Source organism: Mesitornis unicolor, unplaced genomic scaffold (assembly GCF_000695765.1).
Source record: "Mesitornis unicolor isolate BGI_N332 unplaced genomic scaffold, ASM69576v1 scaffold672, whole genome shotgun sequence".
Taxonomy (NCBI): domain Eukaryota; kingdom Metazoa; phylum Chordata; class Aves; order Mesitornithiformes; family Mesitornithidae; genus Mesitornis; species Mesitornis unicolor.
The window spans coordinates 121,286-130,727 of record NW_010168237.1 but is presented as its reverse complement, the minus strand read 5'-3'; positions in this window follow the sequence as shown (position 1 = coordinate 130,727).

Here is a 9,442-nt window from a genome sequence, read left to right as displayed (position 1 = left end):
TAGAGTCCGCTGCAAGCAACACAGAAGAAGGGCTATTATCCCTGCCACTGAAGTTAAAAATATGCTCCAGTGGACTAAACATAACCGATGAAGAGTTTGTTCAAATATGTTGCACTGGAAACTTTTCCAATCCGTTTAGGTTTCTCACCAGCACGGGAAAGCGCCGCCTCCATCGTTAGGAACAGAGTGCCCTCTGCTGAAACTAGCCCGGCAGAGTCAGCCACTGGCTCGGCTCCGCACGGCACGGCACGACCAGGGAGCGGCCGCCCCGGGGCAGAGCTGCGCACAGGGCAGCGAGAAGGCTCCGGAGGCACCACGGATGGCTCGCAACCCTCTGCGCTGCCGGGTTTGCGCCCTCCGTGCAACTGTGAGACTCACAGGTTCACCCAGACAGCTGAGCCAAGCTCTTCTTTCCAGTCTGCACATTACCATGATAATGGGCTGTGTAACGGGCAAGGGTACTGCTTAGGATCTTTTCATTTCTTAATCCTGGTCAGCTGAAAGCATAGCAACTTTCTGGAAACCTTTACTTTCCATCCATTTCAGTTGCTACAGTTATTTAAACAACCACATAGTCCTTTAATTATGACTTCAGTTACACACCTACAATTTGTTATCTTCAAAAAGATACCCAGGTGCAGTCAATATATACTTCAGATTTGATCACAAGTGATTTTAAAGCCAGAATTTAGCCATTAGATCAACTGATGGAGAAAATAAAATTTTCCTGTCCCAAAACCATGGCTGATAGTGCTACAAGAACAAAACCAGAAGATGTTCACAACTACAGGATTAAGACCTGCCCTCTAGTTAGGAATGCACACAGTTCACACCATTCTTACTTAGAATATCAGTTCTCAAAATTACTTGCCCCTCAATAATGAGGCAGTCCCCTGGATCCCTGAAGCAAAAGCTATAGAGTGGGCTACTGACTTGTTTGCCAGATAGGCATATTCAGACAAAACAGCTCTGGCTACGTTCCTAGCACTGGCAGTATCCATAGATTACAATTGAAACTTGAATACTGGTCAGCATTTCTTTGTTTTTCCCTTTTTCAGTACTACTCATCTCTTTGTTCTCTACTTCCTCCTCCCAGTTCACTCTGATAAGTTCCTTCAGTGCTGCTCATGGTCATTTGCTTCAGCTCATTTGGCTGTGTGCATCCCTAACCAAAAAGGATAATCAAACATCATGCACACAAGTCTTAGAAACATTTGCTCATCTCCTGCAATAAATTTGAGAGTAGAAAAGAACCTGTTTAATAGGAAGTAGCCTAGGTTAGACAGCTCACATCAGTTCTTTAATTATTGCCTTATTAGCAGCTTTGCCACACAATCTTCTAATTCCCACTCATGTCACAGTAGCTTGGCAGAGTTGTTACAAGGTTTTACAATAAGAAACTATAGCAATGCTCTTTACTCTCAGAGTTCACGTGCATAATTCCTGTATGTCTCTTGTTATTAGTAATGTCTTCTTAATGACATATATGTTTTTCTTTTGCTACTCGCTAAAACATGTGTCATTTAAATGACATTAAATATGACAGCTGTAAAGACCTCACTGTTCATAAAATTGTGAAATACAGACATTTGCACTTATTATTTCATTGAACACATAATCATGATCTCGTCCATCTGTACAGCTGGCATGGTCCCTCATGAGGAAGCTGGTTGGAAATATGGTGGTCTTATCCTTTGTTTTATACTGACTTAAGACCATGTGTCTTCACTATCAAACACACCCATGAAATATTTTGTCCTTCATTGATTTACATTCAATTGCAACAAGACAAAATTTCAACTTACATTCAGGGAGTGCAGGCAGAAATGGCAGAAAAAAAGATCTTGCAAGATATAGCTAAGGGCAAAATTGAAGAATTTTAAATCCCTGGTCTGGTAAACTAAAATCTCTGTTCTATCACATTAACCACCAGATTTCCCTCTCTCAGTGAACATTAATATAAAAACCTTCATATGTAAAAGAGAAAAAACACATTGCTCTATCTTAGTCCTGCAGTGCAGGTATATCTACTTCTTCAGCAGACTCCACTTATGTATAAATATTTTCTCAAAACAAGCTCTGCTATGCACATCTGATGATCACAAAGGCCCATTCTTTCACAATAACAAAAGCCTATACTACTCAGGAAAAAATATGTTTGGCTAAACTGCAAATATAAAATCCATTGAAACAGTGCAGAACAACATTTGGCTCATAAATCAGGATTACATCTAATGAATACCAAAACTGGAAGCATCCTGCCGAGACCCCATGCAGAAACTGAATTTCAGTTTGAGGCCTCAAAGTTATCAGTAATAGAGCTGCACCTGATTGACTAATGAAAGGAAAATGTTAAATTTCCTGTAACTAGCCATGAGACCCCTGACATGGTATAATCAGTTCTTTGGCCCTGCATTGTATTTGCACAGGGTGCTTGTTTACCCCGAAATAACAAGCTCTCTGGGGTAGAGAGCAATCATGCACTGTGACACTCACAAATTCGTTATACCCTATAAAGAGTAAAGCCTCTACTAGTATAAAGGTACAAAGTTCACCTACAGCACTGTCTTTGATTTCTTGGTGTTATGGAACTCATTGCGTTCCACATTGATCCTTGCCCTGGGCTTTGGAAACAGCCCCATCATTATAATAAGTAGAAAAAAGTTCTTGTGGCTTAAAGAAAGAAAAACGACTTACATATACTCCTAAACATTACAGAAGAAAGCTACTGTCTTCCTCTCAGTTTGTTTAAGTGAATCTGGCATTAAGCAATACAGCATATACAAATGGTCACTGTTTCAAGTATTTGAATAAATATTTGTCCTTTCTTGTCTCTCAAATTCCTTTTTATCCTTCAGCAAAACAACTTGTGGCTTATTTGCATATTTATGAACCTTTACAGTAGTAGTAGATGCATTAAATTTCATGAATTTCCAGAACAAACACATCTTGATTCAGATGGCACATACTTTTTGTTGCAGTTCAGTGTTCATAGCCCTAACTGAAACGTTAGAATGGACATTCTGAGATAATTTTATAATATCCTTACATGATCATTTAGTGGTTTTGCAACTTATCTTTTCAAAAGATTTTAGGTGCTTATTGTGGGCATAATTGGAAAATATGAAAAATTCACTGCATAACTAAAATAGCTTCAGTTTATTTACACAGAGCTGTGTATTTAACAGATTTTTTTGTAGTTTACAAAAAAGCAACACCACTGAGTACTGTGGATACACCAGATTTGAATTCCTGAACTTGTCTGCCATTTTCTTTTTGTGCAACAGTGACAATGATCTCTTTTCCTCAGTCTGTAATGGCTCTTACTTCTACGATTGTTAAAAATAAAATGTTATTGAGTGCTATGTAAAAGAGGCAACACTTGGTGAATAAATGGGGGCTCTGAGGAAATCAGTTATGTTTTAAGTCATGAGCAACAGGCAGAGGTCAGCAGGACAATTACTGCCCTCACTATAATGGTTCACTGGGGGAAACCAAGAGTAAAGTAGGTGACCTGCACGTCACAAAATGACTTGTGCGTGTCACTACATGAGTGTCTAAAGTTGCACACTGATATTGAAACAGAAGAAGAGAACATAAGCAAGGAGCAGTGGGAAGGAATGAAAAAAAGGACAAGGTTGGAAGAAGTACATGATGCATCATTAAGAGTAATACTAGTGACAAAGACAATATGGTTATGACAGCAGAGGATGATTACTATAGCAAAATGCAGCAAAACCAGAGGAAAGAACAAGCATGACTAACGAAATTTCCGCTTTCTCACATACAGTCTACATGTCAATACAAATACAGAAAAAACTACAACAAAACCCATAACATAAAATGGTCTCACACACCTGTAAGCTTGTGTGGGTGGGAACAAAGCAGCAAATGGAACACAAAGCCCAAAACCAAAAATGCAATAGTGTACTAACAGAGGTTAGAAACCCCAGCTCTATCTATACTTTACTGTTCAATGTAAATGTGAGGACAAAAAGCAAGTTTGAAACTCATTTTCGGTTCTTTTGTTCTCTTCTACTTGCCAACTTCTTTTGCTGTGTTGGCAAAAGCTCTTGTTTCTTGAGTTGCACATTTACAGTCTTCATTAAGAGACGATATTGTGAATCATTACCTAGGAAAAGTATCCATTCTGCTCACCACAGCCTGGCTGTAGCCCAAGTGCTCCATATTGATTGAGGTATTGAGTCAAGTGCAATAATAGTGGGATAAACTATTTGCTCTCTGTGAAATGGATTCAACTTACCTCAACTCAGCCTGGATACAAATGAAGACATTTTTGTTATTATATTCTGCTAAGAGAAATGGAAGTGACTTCATTTTCACAAGGGATTCAGATTTGACTTAGTTCTGGTAGATCAGAGGTGGTTCAGGAGCCAGCAGATGTACTCATTATTCTCATTAACAATCAGTGATAACATAATTGAATACAATTTATTTGACAATGAATGAGGATAAAGAAGGGTTAGCACGATTTGGTGGACAGAGGGAAGGAAAGTTTGTAAAGTTCCAGATTCATAGTTTGGAACTATATAGTCACTGTAAAAACAGTTTATTTTCCACTTTCATTTATATTTTCTTCCTTGCAAGCTCTGTTGCCTTATGCTATGAAAACACCTCGTAATCTGTGATGTTTTTCCAGAGTCTGATACTGGTATTAGTAAAGTCTATAGAATAAAATTCTAATTTTTCAGACACATGGAGTACCTAAGATTTCTTTTCCTCCTTATTCTGTATAGACATTCCTTAGAGAAACTAAGGTGCATTCTGCATAAAACTCACCTTCAGACAGTGAGACAGGTCCTAGTCATAGCAGTACCAATATAAACTGTATATAGGATCAGCTTTTCTGCATTTGTATGTAAGAGTAGAATTTTGTCACTGGCAACTAGAAATTAGGACAGCCTATGACAGAATCTTGTCAGTTGTTACCTACAAAATGTTGCTACCGGGTATATTTGCTATATTTCATGTTTTACAAAAAAAAAAATATCTATTGTTTACTTTTGCATGTGGTAATACCACAAATAATTTTGTTTCTTTACTGAATACCAGCTTCTAGAAGGCTGTTGTTCTGACACAAGCAAAACCCACTGTAAGCTGACTGCCTTGTCCCACTTAATTTAACTAGGCAAGTAGGGGCATACACTGAAGTACTACACAGGAGGACCACACATGCAGTTGCATGTTCTGGAAAGGCCTTTTCCACCTACATATCCAACCACTGATGATACAGAAACAGAAACTGCCCTTTAACCTTTCTGCTGGGTAATCTCTAATTTTCTCATGGAGTCTCCATATCTACTCCAGTGCTGAGGCAACCATTATCAGGCTAGGAGAACTCTATCTATCTTCATTAGATCTGGACGTGTGAATCACTAACATCCATCTGTAAACAGACTGCTTAAAGCGTTAATTGACATATTCTAATACATCAGAGTAATACCTAACATTACTATTATATTTACAGATTTCTTAAACTGTTGCATTGGCTGTCCAGTGATACCCTTTTTGTTTCTAATGGACATTTAGGAAAAGGCCCTCATGAATTAGAGAGCAGAATGACTATCAGAGAAAAAGAAAAACACTAAAATGCTACAAAAGTTTCTGTTGTCTGTTCTGACTCTGCATCTATTCCTACCATTTGCCAGCACAATATTTTCATACAAATCAAGCTTGTCCACTTACTATGCACAGCCTCAAACATATTTAACACTTGAAAAGTAGATATGAATTCAAACATTTTGTATTAGGTCACAAAAACATCTAAAAAGAGTTACTACTATCAACAAACTTGGTCTTACCTAAGTGTTTAGCAGTCATTGCTCCAACAATCTGTCATCCAAGGAGTGGCAAGATCCATCTGCTTCCCTAATGGACAGAGATCCAAGTCAGGTAGCCAGGCTGGCAGAACGGGAGCCACACGAGTCATAGCCCTGTCCTGTGGCTCCCAGGCAAGACACACAGGGGGCTAGAAATTACAGCCAGGGTGTGCAGAGAGCTCAGGCACATTTTCAGTATCTAGGCAGGTACAAGATCAAGCCAGAAAAGCAGCCCATGGGCTACAAAGCTCACAGCAAGGCACAACCACAACAGAGCTCAAAGAGAGAATGGAGGCCAGGCTAGAGTTTAGATGAAGTTCCTGCACCCATGGGCAGAGTTGTGAACAGAAGCCCCAGCTAAGGCTTGTCAAAGTCATTAAGGCACAGCAATGCACTCAGAGCCTTGACAACATTTTGGAATCAGTACTAACAGATTGTTCACACATGGCTAGAATTAGTCTGTAGATACCCAAGGAAAAGGACAGCAAAAAGTTCAGTCGACTTTTTGCTGATTTTCATGGCACTGCTCTATCACTGTATTTTTTCATTTAATTTCAACAGTTCAAGATCAAGACTTGATCAAGATACTTCTAAAAAGTCACAAATATTTTGAAAGTTTGGGGGATTTCTTTTTCATTCCAACTTTGTGGAATCTGCTAATGCTGTCTAAATCTCCTGTATCTACATTTTCCTGCAAAAGGACTGTTTGTAGAAGAGCTCTTACTATGCTTTAGTCTGGGATATATACCTTTCCCCACATTTTTTCCTGATACCCTCTTAATCCTGAAACATTCCTGATACTGTTATACTTGAAACAGTAGGAAAAGATGGTACAGGCTTATCTCTCCAGGAATTTCTCAGTTATGCCTGTGGTCTGAGCAGTGCTGACTACAGCCTTAACCAAAGAACAAGTCAGAAAAAATGTCAGAAATAAAAGAATCAGTAACAGATTTCCATTATGCTTTTCTTAAATTGCCACCTTCTGTTCTTGCACAGGGAGAGTAGGTGAAGAATACAAAAGATAAAACCAGCTCAGACTGTTTCTGAACTATTTCTTTCAGCTGTTTTTGTTTGCACTATTACAAAGCCTTGGCAGGCAAGGAAAATATTCTTAGAATAGCAGATTTCTTGCTTTGTTCTGCATCTGTTCCAAAACCATACAATTGTATTTGAACAGCTGGCCAGTAACATGCAACTATCAAACGTGGCAATGACATACGATTTCAGGTTTCTTTATAGAGGTCTGAGGTTTCAAAGCTGAAGCAAACCCTCAGATGTACACGTCTTGGTCTTAGAGGTACGTATTCAGATTTAAACGATACTTCTTATTTTTCTTGAATTGAGCTTTCTATTGGCAACGAAGAACAAAAAAGTACTCATTACATCAAAATAAAAAACTGGAACTGCATCACAGAAAATAATTTCTTGGTGGTGTTGCTAGGACTAGAACTAGAGGAGCTCAGTCTGGCCACACGTCATGACCATGCTGCAACTACTTAGAGTTTTGAAATTGCGGTGGTTTTTTAATGCAAGTATGTAAAGGAGTTCAGAAAACAGCCTTGACAAGCATTCATTCCTCCTTCTGAGTCTTCATCTACTTTGTAACTTTGTATCTAGGGGTATAAATAAGTGTGCTGGTTTTACTGGGATTGAACTGTAGAATTCAGTTCTCTATTCAGGAGAGCTGTATTTCTGAGATTATTGAAGTGTTTGATTTACTGAAAACAAGTTGGTAAGACACTTTGTTGTAGTTTCAGCTGAGATAGAGTTATTTTTTTTTGGTAGTAGCTAGTGAGACTTTGTTTTAGATTCATGTTAAGAAGAATGTTGTTAACACCGATGTTTTGGTTGTTCGCAAAAATGCTTACATTAACTCAAGGACACACAGTTTTTCATTTTGCCTGCATCTGTGCTCCCAGTTTGGGGTGGTTTTTTTTTTCTTTTCTTCGGCACAAGAGGATGAAGGGGAAGTAAAAGCCTGGAGCTTTCCAGGACAGATTATGTAATTGGGCCAACAGAGAGTATCCTATACCATAAATGTCATGCTCACCATAAATTGGAAAGTTTGCTGAGGATGGCCCTCTTCTTTGGGTGGCTGCCATCTCCAGAAGGTCTAGCTCATTTGGTTCCTGAGGCTTTCCTGTCACCTGTCACTGACTGCTGCATTTTCATTGGTGTATTACCAGCCACTGCTGTTTGAGCTGAATATAATTTTGGTTGCTTTATTAACATTGTTCCTATTTTTATTACAGTTGTTGTTGTTGTGGTGGTGGTTATTATTATTATTACAGTTTGATTTATTTTAATCCTTAAATTGTCTTTATCTCAACCTATGAGTTTTTTCACTTTTACTCTTTCAATTCTCTCACACAGCCCCCCAGAAAAGGGGGCAGTGAGTGAGCAACTGCATGGTGTTTAACGGTTTGCCAGGTTAAACCATGACAAGAACCCAATTCTAAAATCTCCAGCTACGATTCTGTGGCCAACTATGTTGTTCTCCTATGTTATGTGCCTGCCGATCTACAAAGTAAAGCTTGATTTTATGCCTACAAACTTCATAAAATTTGTCTTTACATTTAAAGAACTCTAAGAGGATGTCAAGGCTATTTTTCTGTGTGGGAAATAACACTGACCTAAGCTAAGCTCTTATGTGAGGTTTCTCGTGACTGCTGCAACAAACACCATAATTAACAGTTATATTAATGTTCAGAGATTTTTATGCTCATACTGAAAGAGATCTGTACAGCAACTGCTCACCAAAATGTAAGTGAAAAAGAAAACACTAAATTAATTAGCTACTGGAGATAACAGACAACTATCACTGTAGATGTCACTACTGAAAAAGTGCTGAAGCAATCTTCTTATTGAACAATAATTTCTATAAAATTTAATCAATGCAAGGTTTTGCAGACTGCTTCGCACGTTTGTCCTGATGCAGGTTTCCTTTTCTCCTCCCTTCTTCCTTCTGCTCACATTTCACCAGCTTTCAATTGAAACAGTAGCACTGGGATGGCTGACAACCACCACAGCCTAACCTGAAAGCTAAAAACGCCCACAAACAACGAAACACAAAAGAGCAGGGACTAACTTATTTTCATCAGCTGAACAAACTGCAAAAAAACGCAGACAGAATCGGCAGAACACTGACACGGCGGCATACTGGAGTGTGAACATCATTGTAGCTGTCATGGATCTTCCTAAATCTGGGAATATTATTTATCCCGACCCCTTGCAGCGGTTTGTAGAAACGCCAGACTGCGGTAGGCTTTTCTGACAGCTCCTTCCCCGCCCTCTCCGGGCAGCACCATTGGGCTGATGAGCTGCAGCAAGGCATATGTGAAAAAATAAAGAAAGAAAAAAACCCAACACAAATCCAAAAAAACCCAAATCAAAACTATCTTTTCTGCACAGAGCCGCCGGAGCCGGGGCGACAGCGGGGAAGCAGCCCTAGCCCTTTAAGCTGCTCACCCCCGCCGCAGGCCGCAGCAGCAGCTGGCGGCTATTTATACGCGGGCGGCGGCAGGCGCTGGGTGTCTTGCGCGGGGCGGTCCCGGTAGCGGCGGGGCCCGGACCGGAGGCTGCCATGGCCACGGTTTTTCCCT